The 12624-nt window shown below is 42.1% G+C and overlaps 1 protein-coding gene across 1 annotated transcript in view; it reads right to left on the bottom strand.

The window, feature by feature from the left end:
* Positions 1-2380, bottom strand: part of CALD1 (caldesmon 1) — a 208695-nt gene extending 206315 nt beyond the window's left edge. Inside the window, exon 1 of the mRNA XM_047763187.1 lies at positions 2307-2380. The gene's annotated coding sequence lies outside the window, so the exon portion shown is untranslated. The remainder of the gene's footprint in view (positions 1-2306) is intronic.
* Positions 2381-12624: the final 10244 nt, after the last annotated feature.

Consider the following 12624-nt stretch of genomic DNA (forward strand, 5'->3'; position numbering starts at 1 on the left):
TGTGCCACTCCAGCAGCACCAGTTTCTTCCTGAAGTGGCCGCTGAATCTAGTTTGCAGGTTCTCCTAGCACGTGCCGTATCAACCCTCTACCCAAGCCCCAGACAATGGATCCTTCCTCCGTCCTCAGAAATCTAGGTCTCCCAAGGCTACTCCCAAGAGATACCAACACCAGCCAAGCAGTCTCTTCTCCTCAGAAATCTGGATTTCATCTTGGAGGGAGCCCTCCTTTCAGTTTCTAAATGTTAATAACCCAACCTTCCCACTTTGTCTTTTCTGTTCAGGAGTGGGAGCTGCTTCCTGTTGCTTCCTCTGGTATCTCAGAGTTCTCCTTCTATCCTTTTAGTTACCTTCTAACAGCTCCCTATCTTATTAACAGCTTTTTGTTTTGTTTTGTTTTTTGTTTTACCATATTAAATTCTCTCCATTCAAATAACTATTAGGAGGTGTGTCTCCTGAATGGTCCCTAACTGATAGAGAAAGCATTGGGATTACTAAAGCTCTAAGTGAGCAGAAAATAGCAAAGAATATCCGTGGCAACAAGTAGTGTTTTTTAAAAGAAATTTCCTGATCAAAAGGAAGATCGGGAGTTCCCATTGTGGCTCAGTGGTTAACGAATTCGACTAGGAACCATGAGGTTGCAGGTCGATCCCTGGCCTTGCTCAGCGGGTTAAGGATCCAGCATTGCCGTGAGCTGTGGTGTAGCTCGCAGAGGTATCTCGGATCCTGTGTTGCTGTGGCTGTGGTGTAGGCCAGCGGCTACAGCTCTGTTTAGACCCCTAGTCTGGGAACCTCCACATGCTGTGGGAGCGGCCCTAGACAAGGCAAAAAGACAAAAAAAAAAAAAAAGAGGAAGATTGAAGGAAGGAGGCCAGATGTCTGGAGACAATGGTAAAGGGTTGCTGTCATTTTATTGGGGATTGAGAACTTGGGCTGATCATCAATGGGCAGAAATATGCTGGAGGAAGTCATAGACTGGAGTTCACTCAGGGAACTCTTAGATCTCAAGATCCCGAGATGCAGCACTATCCTCACCCAGGGTTTCCAGTGGTCTAAGTGTCAGATCACTTGCTCTGGGTTTCTGAAGGCGTCACTCTCTTTTACTTCTGCATACTTCTCTAGCTCTGGTAGACCTGGATCTACTCGTTCCCTTCTAGAGAGCTCTTCTTTGCTGTGCACTGCATTCCCTAAAGAGGTCTGAGGATCTGTTCTTTTTGTGAGACAGAGAACCTCTTTGGTCCAACCCTGAGCTCTAGAAACCTATGTCTGTTCTCTGACTCCAGAATGACATCCACTCTTGCACTTCTGGAACTTCAGAAATCTGTGTATTTCCTTGGCACCACTAAACCTTCCTGGTGCTTTCTGGAAGTGTGAAAAGGCCCACTGTGGGGTTGGCTACATAGAATCCCTTCATAAAGTTAGAATGACTATTTAGGCCGCTGGCTATGGACTCATCTTGCCCTTCTGTACCCAGAAAGCCTCCTAGGCTGGATCCATTCCACATCTACCCTTCATCTCATTCCTTGGGCCTTGAAAGTCCCATTCCTTGCTCTGTACCTCTGTGTCACTTCCATAGTTGGTGCCAAGGCTGACAGGCATATCTCTGTATTTGTGAAGAAAAATAAACAAGTCTATTTTTTATTTCTCTTGTCTCATTAGACTAATCTCCAATTTCTCAGATATTATTTCTCACCAGCTTCTTCCTTCCATTAAGTCCAGATATCCAAATGATAGAATCTAAGCTCTGAGTGCCAAAGGTACCATTGCTGGAGATTCCAGCCCAGTTAGGCTCTTTGCACTGACTGCCCCACAGATTCTCCCCAACTAAGAGGAGTTGCTTCATCAAACTCACACAACCATGGCAGATAACACCATCCATTACAAATTGGAAAATAAATTACACTATCACCAACACCAAAAATCTTTTCAAGTCTCCCCAAAGTCTTGAAAACTGAGCAAAAAGGACAGGAATTGTGTTTTCTACTTTCATTTTTTCTTCTAATTTTTCTACCACTTAACCCCTCATCTTCTCATTACTTACATATTAAGGCTACATCACAGCAGGTATTACAAAGGATGATCAGGAGATAAAAGGTACTAGGACACTAAAAGGGGACAGTATATTTAAAGTTGATATTTTAAGGAATGGCAAAGTAACAGCACCACCCCCTCCCATCCTTTTCAAATGTAAAGGGGGAAAATTTATCAGAGAAGATAGTTCTGAGGAGTGAAAACCGAGTGGCAATTGCCCCTTGGAATTTAGGTTAAGTCCACCCTTCGTGCATATGTTTTGATTTAAAATAGTTACCTTTTGTTCAGCTTAACTCTCAGCTCCCAAATCTTTCTGCTTTCAATTCTTCAAGGAAGGCACCCCCGAGTACAGTGTGAGGGAGTCAGTTTAATCCAGACTTCTTGAAAACAGCTTGGTATTTTCAACTAAATCCAGTAGCGGAATGCAGACTTAACTGGACCCACCCAATTTCTCCCACCCAGATATTTTTCCTTTTTGTCCAGCAAAGTGTCATCTGTTCCCAAGGAAGAAAAAAGAAAGGAAAAGAAAAATGTTTACTTAAACTATTACACTTTAAACTGCTCAACTGATTCTGACCAAATTTAAGATGCTTGATACTGAATTTGATAGAGAAAATAAGGGAAGTAGTATTTGAAACTTATAAAGTGGAGTTTTGACTTTCTTCATCCTTACTTGTATGAATATTTAGGTTGTAAGTTACTGCTGTGCAGTAGATCTGACTTTGGATGCATTTATTTCATCAATAAACACACACTTACCATGTGCCTTTTAGGTATGAGGTGCTGTGCTACATAAACAGTGAGAAGAAACAAAGTATGATGCAGATCTGCCACAACTTACGATGCAGTTATATCCAGATAAACCTGTCATAAGTTGAAAATACCATAAATTGAAAATGCATTGAATACATCACACCTACCAGACAACATAGCATAGCATAGCCTACATTAAACATGCTTGGAACACCTACCTTAGCCTACAGTTGGGCAAAATCATCTAACCCAAAGCTTATTTTGTAATAAGGTGTTGTCTATCTCATGTAATTTACTGAATAGTGTACTGAAAGTGAAAAGAATGGTTGTGTGGGTACAGAATGGTTGAGTGAATCCTTTGTTTACCCTCTTCATCGCATGTCTAACTGGGAGATATACTCCCTGCCCAACATCGAAAGAGAGTCTTGGGCTCTGCATCACTAGGAAAAGTTCAAAATTCAAAGTGGGGTTTCTACTGAACAGGTATCGGTTTCATATCATTGGAAAGTCAAAAAATCGTAGGTTGAACCATTGTAAGTTGGGGTCTATCACAGATCTTGTCTTCTAGCAGCTTACAAATCAGACAGGAAGGGATCAGATGAGAAGAGACATTGCTGTGCTATGACACAATGAAGGGGTGCAAGGAAAGGTCTGTGAGAGTTCAGAGAATGAGTTTCCCTCCAGAGTGGCTTCCTGGAGGATGAGGCATTTCACCTGCCTTTTCAAGAGCCAACAGAGAAGGGCCTTCCCAGGCTTAGGAAGGGCAGGAACTGAGGAGCTGGTCCAGGGAAGGGAGGGGCTCCTTTAGGGAAAGGACGTGATGGTGACCAGGAAGACGCAAGAGATAACGTCTCCTCAAGAATCTTGTTCTGAGGAGCTTACCGGGATTGGCTTACGTCGGTTTTGCCTCATTTCAGAGTAATTCAGGAAGTGTCTGCACACATAAGTGAACCTCCTGTGGTTCCAGTATCTCCAGTATTTCTTACAAAAACTATGCAGCCAGTCTTGCTCTCTTCCTCTCAAACTTCCCCATCCCCAAACATAAATATTTCCTTATAGAAGAGACTAGAATAAATACTTAAAGCAAACTCTATAAAGAGGCAGGGCCTCTGATTTTCTCCATTAAATAACTGACCTGAACTCTGAGCTACACATGCATTCCCACCAGAAATATCTGGAGGCAGTCCCTGATCTTGCTTCTGGGGAATAAGGTCAAAAGATTTCAGGCCCGAGAGCAGGCTTGATACTTCTTCGGCATTTTCCTTTGCCTAGAAAGTGACAGTTCTAGGTATTCTGGGTAATACCACTCATTGTCTGCTTTAACAAAAAATAGTTCTCATTACTATCAAGTACAATGAACTGTTACTAGAAAAAAAGTTTCCCATTGGCCAAGAGCTTAACCATGGGGCTATGTTCTTTCTCCTTCCTGCCTTGACCGTCCCCTGGTTAAAAGATAAACTGCGGGATATCACATTTTTACGAGTGAATTTGAATTGGGCAGCACCAAACCAGAAGTGGTTAGAAGTGCTTCACCACCTACAGGGGCTTCAGCAGAGACTTGACAGAGAAGGGGCAGAAGCAAAGCAAGAAAATTATCTCATTGGCTATAGTTGAAGTGGTTGTCATATTTGGGGAAGTCTACTTGGTTGTTTTTCATCACTGTCCTTAGGTTTGGTTTCTTAACTTTGAGATATCTTCAGGCTTAGCTTTGGGGTTAGGTTAGGCTACTAAGGCACCAAAGCCACCTCCGTCTAACAGCTTCCCTGTCTAATTAATTTAACATTGGTGCTATAGGAAAAGAGAGGTCCACTGTTTTCTAGGCCTTAAAACATCTCGCTGATTCTTAAAATGATAGTAAACAACTGATCTGATTGGCTATTTTTCATTAAATTTATTAGAGAACTGTAAGCAAGTAAGGAAGAGGTCCCTGAAGAAAGCAAGCCAGGCCTTGACATAAGAGAAGCCATTTTTGGCCTAGGCCATTTTGTGATCTTGCCACAATGAGTACCCTTGAACAGGTCTTAGCAATTAATGATTGCATTTGGAGTGGATAAGCAATGAGATCCTGCTGAACAGCACAGGGAACTATATCTAGTCCGTTGTAATAGAACATGTTGGAGGATAATGTGAGAAAAAGAATATACATGTATATTCTGGGCCACTTTGCTGTAATAGCAGAAATTGACAGAACATTGTAAATCAACTACAATAAAAAAATAAAAACCTTATAAAAAAAGAAATGAATGCTCTTAAGGGACAAAAGAATGCAGAAACAAAGACTGTTATGGCAAGAGAAGTAACACTTCTAGCAAAGATAATATACCACTTGTCAAGGCTCCCAGTTCTATTTCAATGGTAAAGATTAGCCTGAAGCCACCAGATCAACTGGAACCTAAGGAATGATGATGTTGACCTTTTCTAACCTTCCTGACTTCAATCAGCTAAAACTTTGCATAATGCCCAAGCTGTCTCATGAATATGCATGTGTTCTTAGCTTAAAACGTCACTGATTTTTGCGGTTCAAGGAAACACTGCTTTGGGAAAGAGTCCTCATGTTCTCCTTACTTGCTGCAAGCAATAATAAATCCTTTCTTCTCCCCATCTTTGACTTGGCTGTGTCTTTTGGCCTGACACCAACCAAAAGGTGCATCCAGGTTTGGGGTAACAGAACTACACTCAGGAAATAAACCACTGCTTGAGGATCATATAAACACACAGTTTACAGATGTTCATTTTTCTCCCCAACGGAACAGTGATTTCTGCCATGCCAGAGCATAAACAAATTAGATTTGAGTCCTATATTTGTGAGAGACTCTATGACTAATGTCATGCAAATTTCAAAAGGTGAATTCAACAAAAGGTGAGCAGGAACGAGGCTATAGCACTGTTGTAGATTATACTAGGCTAGGCTGCAGATATTTTAATAACCATTAGACCTTTCTGATCAGTTCCAAGCAAATATTTTCCAGTACATGTTGCTTATTTCTTGTTCATTGATAAAAGGCTGACTTGAGTGACTGCACAAACACAGAACATGTCCCTTTAGAAAGAGATGATCAACGAAACAACAAAATCACTTTACCAGGCATCAAAGAAAAGAAGCTAAGTTATTTGCTGGGATCTCAGGGAGGGAAATGACCTCCAGTCCCCACACCCCTGAGATTTGCACAGGATTGTCAAGAGCTGAAAAACTTCAAAGTATAACAAAACTGTGGCTCAGTTTTAGAAATATGAAGCATTTGGAGTAACTAATTTGGCCAAATATTTATATTTTGGTGCATAGTTGAACTGCTTATCAGACCTTCAGGAATTCTTTGTTTTTCATTTTTGCTTTTATTTCCTCTCCTATCTCTTCCTCCACTCACTAGAAGCAAAACACCCTCTGGCAATGAAAGTTAAAGATGCTTCTCCAGAGAGGCACCAAGCCAGGGCCTAGAGGGCTGATCCCCAACCCACTGCCAACTGCAGTCTAAGCAGTAATTTTCCTTCCCCCTTACTCTTTTCTGGGAAGTCCTGGGAAATGCAGAGGTTTCTAAGGCCTCCCTGGAGAGAAACGGAAATCTTTCCCCTGATAAGCATTCCAACTCCTCTTGAAAGATCTTTTATTGACACGACTTTGAACGGCTGCTGCAGAGAGGCTGCCTTTTGTGGTCTGCACAAACTAGCAGAGGTAAGCAGGCGTGTCCCCAAAACTTGCAGGGCTGGAGGACCAAATACTTTGCCTCTCTTTCCACTGCTAACCCTCCTTACCCTTCACTGCCTGCCTCCCACAACTTCTCTTTAGTGCTAACCTTTAAGAAGACCGCCCATCTACAAGAAAGAAGGGGACGGGGCCCAGCATTTCTAACTCTCCTTGGGCACAGAGCTGAGGGAGGCATTTGGAGAGCCTCTGCTGGAAACTATGCTGACACTGTGGATATGTGTAAGAAGGTATAGAAGAACCACTGTCTTCTTTCAGCTCTGGGCTGACCTCTGCTTTCAGGGGCTTGCAGATACAAGTTCTGCATTTCCTGTTAGTTTCTTCACCTCCAAGACCTTGGGGGGGAGTGTGTGCTGCTGAACAACACCAGAGATCCCAGGTAGGTCCCGACCAGCCCCTGCCAGCAGAGCCCTACGGCTCCCAGGCTCCACAGCCCACCCCGATTCGAACACATTCCAGGACATTCCACAGCTGGGAGGCTGGGAGCCTGGAATGTCTGGAACCCACAGAAGGAAGGTGTTCCAGCACGCTCCCCCCACCTACCCCAACCACACTTCACCAAAGATCTCAAAGCACTTTCCAAGTGTGATCTCATTTTCTAATAGGTGTTTATTTCAAAACGTTTATCCCTACAGTTGGTGATGGCTCTCTTTGGCATGACTGTCGCATTGATATTTTTTTCACATAACCTATCTCATGGTAAGAACATCACACTGGAAACCCAGAGCTGGACTGCTGATTAGATATCATGAAAATCCCTTTCCAGCACACAGGGCTGTGAAATTAACAGTGAGGCAGCAAGAAAACCCTTCCAATTCCAACCTTTCAAAGAAAAATATGTAATGTGAGGCCTAGACATATATGTGTCGGGTGTGTGTATGTGAGTTGTGTGTTTTTCACATGACTGGTGCTGCCACAGTCTTCAGGTCTTCCATTTCCTTATCTGTAAAATGGAAATAACACCTGCTTTACAAAGTTCTTATGATACTGCTGTAGCTCCTGGAACATAATAGACACTTAATAAATGTTTTGTTCAATAAGTACATGGGTGGATGAACACGTATAGTCTTTCTGGGCTTGTTTCCATGTTCTAAACTTGCTGTGCTTAATTCACAAAGCAATTTGGAGGATTAAAGGACATTAAGGGTTTTAAAAATGCCTTTGACAGCTAAAACTAATATAATATGTCAATTATACCTCAATAAAAAATAAAGAGGACTTCCCTCATGGCTTCATGGGTTAAAGAATCCAGCACTGTAACTGTTGTGGCTCTGGTTACAGCTGTGGTGCAGGTTTGATCCCTGGCTCAAGAAATTCCACATGCTGTGGGCACGGCCAAAGATAGATAGATAGATAGATACATAGATAGATAGATAAAATACTTTTGAAAACTAAAAACTACTGTAAAAAATAGAGAATTATTATTCATGAGACCACTATAGTTGTGCAGGTGTATGAAAACCTCATGAGTGTATCTCTCTCTCTTTTTTTTTTTTTGTCTTTTTAGGGCTGCAAGCATGGCATATGGAAGTTCCCAGGCTAGGGCTCCAATCAGAGCTGTAGTTGCCGGCCTACACTACAGCCAGAGCAATGTGGGATCTGAGCCACATCTACAACCTATACCACAGCTCATGACATTGCTGGATCCTTAACTAACTGAGGGAGGCCATGGATCAAACCTCCGTCCTCAAGGATACCAGTCAGGTTTGTTAACTGCTGAGCCATGTTGGGAACTCCTGTTTCTCTTCTTATAGACAGTGGGCACTAGACAAATTCCCTGTAATCATCAGGGAGAAGTTCTGCCCCTTCTGGTCCTCTCTACAACTTGGTTTCTCTGCGCAAAGACACATGTACTCCAATGTTCATTGCAGCACTACTTGCAATAGCCAAAACATGGAAACAACCTAAATGTCCATTGACAGAGGAGTGGATCAAGAAGATGTGGTACATATACACAATGGAATATTACTCAGCCATTAAAAGGAACGAAATACCAGCATTTTTAGCAACATGGATGGACCTAGAAATTATCACACTTAGTGAAGTCAGCCATACAATGAGACACCAACATCAAATGCTTTCACTGACATGTGGAATTTAAAAAAAGGACAGACTGAACTTCTCTGTAGAACAGATGCTGACTCACAGACATTGAAAATCTTATGGTCTCTGGAGGAAACAGTGTGGGGGGTAGGGGGATGTGCTTGGGTTATGGGATGGAAATCCTGTGAAATTGGATTGTTATGATCACTACATAACTACCGATGTGATAAATTCATTTGAGTAATAAAAAACAAACAAACTTGGTTTCTCTGTACTATTCTCCTCTCCCTCATTAAAATTATTGAGCATGAGTGCCTAAGTTTTGAGAGTTTCAGCATTTGATCAGATATATAGCAATGGCTGAAGATTACCAGTCCTTGAGTCAAACTGCCTGAAACTGTGCCTTGATTCCACCATTTACTGAGGACCTTAAACCCACTGTGTCTTAGTTTATCCATAAAGGGGGGGGTCACTAGTAGAATCCATTCTATAGTGCTACGGCAAAGGTTAAATAACATATGTAAAGCATTTCAAGAAGTGCCTTACACATGGGAAAAAAAAAATCAATGTCACCCATAACCATTGTTGGTGCTATAATTATGATGACCCCTCCGTTAATGCCTAGTCTAGTAGTTAAGACAGACTATAGGGCAAAGCTGCAGAAATGACGCAAATACTAACTAGGTCACCAGTGGTAGACTATGGATGCAGAGGCAGGAGACATCTTTATTCACCATCCTTATCACCTCCTCTGTGGAATCTAGTTCTTCACTCTTCCAATACACACAGATTTTTAAAATTATAATTAAAAAGAACACCCAGATTTCATCTGAGGAGCGCAGAGCCTAATGTGCCTCGCGATGGTCACACAATGCTTCCAATTAGAGCAGCTCAGTTTCTGGAGCCATGTCGCACTGTCAAATTGAGCTTTTGGTTAAATAAGACCCCCAGAGCCTTTTTCATCTACCACTGCCAAGTTACATGTTCTCCATCCTGTATTCTTATAATTCATTTTTGGACCTAAAAGCAAGGACTTGCATTTATCCTTTTTACATTTCACATTGCTGGTTTTGGCCAGCACTGCAGCTCATCATGATAATGACTACTGACCCTGTCAACTATCTAATATTTTACTTCTATCCCCCCCTGACTTGTGTCACTTGCACATTTGATCAGCATGCCCACTGCATCCTCATGCAAGACAATGATACAAATTTGACCAAAACAAGGCTAAGAGAATAGCCCAATACTTCAGTTGCAGAACCCTCGGTAGACTTAAATGTGTCCACTAATCCTCTGGGGTATGACTGCTTAAGCAGCTTTGAATTCGTTGAGTGGTGCCCCTATTTCATTATTTTATTCATACCCCTATTTCACCATTTTATTCAAAATGCCTTGTTGATATTAAGATACACTGAGTCTACATTGTTGAATATCCTTTTAAATTCAATGAGAATATCAATGTCTACATCCAGGTTATCAATAAAGAACATAGGGGATATAGTTTAATAGATTACTTAAGAATAAATTTATGCCACTTGATTATCACTCTTGTAGTCCCATTTTAGGCTTTAATTTGAAGGGTGACTTTTTTTTTTGTCTTTTTGTCTTTTTAGGGCTGCACCTGCGGCTTATGGATGTTCCCAGGCTAGGGGTCTAATGAGAGCTGTAGCCCCCAGCCTATGCCAGAGCCACAGAAACACCAGATCAGAGCTGCATCTGAGACCTACACCACAGCTCACGAAAACACCGGATCCTTAACCCACTGAGCAGGGCCAGTGATGGAACCCGCCACCTCATGGTTTCTAGTCGGATTCGTTCCCACTGCGCCACAATGGCAACTCCTAAAGGGTGATTTCTTAGGGTATGCTATCTGCTGTTAAAAAAGAGCTTCTCAAACCCCAGTGACTTAAGACAACAGAAATTTATTTCTCACTCACAAGATGTCCTATGAAGATGGTGGTTGACAGGCTGCTTTGCATGTGTCACTCAGGAAATGTTTCTTCCATCTTGTCGCTTCACCCTTTTCTTGGTCCTTGGGGTTCTCTGCAATTGGAGAAAAGGAGAGATTATGACAGGTGCAGTGTTTCTGTGATCCAGGACTGGAAGTAGTGTATATAAACTCTGCATATTTCACTGGCTAGAATTCAGTCACGTGACCACCTCTACCTGCTTGGGAAGGTGGGAAGTGCAATATAATTATGTACCCAGCAAAAAGAAGAAATGACTGCGATGAACAGTAAACCTTGCTCTAAAAGAGAAAGCAAGCATAACATACTATTCCAGGTCAAGTATGGGGCTAAACTTGCCAGCAGAGGAGTTCAACGGATCAAGAGTTTTAAGAGCTGGGTTCTAATTCTATGTCTACTATTTACTGGGTAGACACGGAATGGTATGATTTCTGGGTCCATGAAAGGACGGTCTTAGCTAATTTCACCCATTGCTGAATGCCCAGCCCTAGTCCAGTGCCTAGCATGTAGTTGGTACAATAAAAATCTGCTCAATTGTTGACTAAATAAATGAATAACCTTTCTGGACTTGTTTTCTTATTTCTAAATTTGCTCTACCTACTTTACAGGTTTTTGTAAAGATTAAATGGAACACAGCTGTAAAAAAGCTTTAAAAGCTAAAAGACACCAGGAGTTCCCTTCATAGCTCAGCGGTTAACAAACCTGACCAGGATCCATGAGAATGTAGGTTCAATCCCTCGCCTTGTTCAGTGTGTCGGAGATCCAGCGTTGCCGTGAGCTGTTGTGTAGATGGAAGAGGTGGCTCGGATCCCTCCTTGTTGTGGCTGTGGCGTAGGCCAGCAGCTACAGCTCTGATTCAAACCCTAGCCTGGGAACTTCCATATGCCGCAGGCACAGCCCTAAAAAGCAAAAACCAAAAAATGAAAACTGCAAGACATTGTAAAAATACAGAGTATAATTGTTCCTCTTACCAAGACTGCCACTTGTGTCACATTTTATGGACTGACCTCTTCTGTATTGTTTGCTCTTACTGTAGACAGTAGAAAATAGACAAGCTCAAAAAACCATTTAAGGTAAAGCTCTGCCCCACATTTCTCCTATGACTTGAAGTCCAATCACCAATGTCTCTCCTCTAATTAAACTTAAGAAGCAGGCATTGAGTGCCTGTGGGTCAGGACATTTGCTAAGAGTTGAGGTAATACAACCCATACTAAAATAGATAAAAACACTGGTTCTATAGTTGGGGATTCATCTGACAGGTTTTTTGTTTGTTTCTTTGTTTGTTTTTGTCTTCCTGTCTTTTACTAGGGCCGCACCAACGGCATATGGAGGTTCCCAGGCTAGGGGTCCAATCGGAGCTGTAGCCACTGGCCTACACCACAGCCACAGCAATGCCAGATCCGAGCCGCATCTGCGAGCTACACCACAGCTCACGGTGATGCTGGATCCTTAACGCACTGAGCAAGGCCGGGGATCGAACCCACAACCTCATGGTTCCTAGTCGGATTTCTTAACCACTGAGCCACAACGGGAACTCCTCATCTGACAGTTTTATATAGCAGATAGTACTTGCCTAATTAATAAAAATGTTCAACAGAGAAAAATCAAAAACTTCACTGAAACCAACAGAAATTACATTTAATTGGAGGCCACATTATAGATGACCTTATACCCAAGGACAAGGAAATCAGACTTAAGCCTGGAAATTACATGGCCAAAGTGGGTTTTTATAAAGTTGTATTAGAGAGATGGTACCTTAGCTCACTTGGAAGTAAATGTAGTAGAGGACTATTGCATCAGTCTTAGCATGAAGAAATAAAAGTATAGAGAAGAAAACCTAAAGTATAAATGAAAGGAGTTCTGATTGGGATAACATGGCAGCCTAACATAACTTGAAAACTCTTCCTTCCTAAGTATACCTAAGATTGCAGGATAAAATATAACAAAAACAATTTTTTCTTTCTTTCTTTCTTTCTTTCTTTCTTTCTTTCTTTCTTTCTTTCGGCCACACCTGTGGCATGTGGAGGTTCAGCTCCGAAATGGAGCATAGCTGCTGGCCTACACCACAGCCACAGCAATGCCACATCCAGCCTACGCCAGAGCCACAGCAACTTGGGATCTGAACCGCA

The sequence above is a fragment of the Phacochoerus africanus genome, chromosome 16 (genome assembly GCF_016906955.1).
Source record: "Phacochoerus africanus isolate WHEZ1 chromosome 16, ROS_Pafr_v1, whole genome shotgun sequence".
In the NCBI taxonomy this organism is placed as follows: domain Eukaryota; kingdom Metazoa; phylum Chordata; class Mammalia; order Artiodactyla; family Suidae; genus Phacochoerus; species Phacochoerus africanus.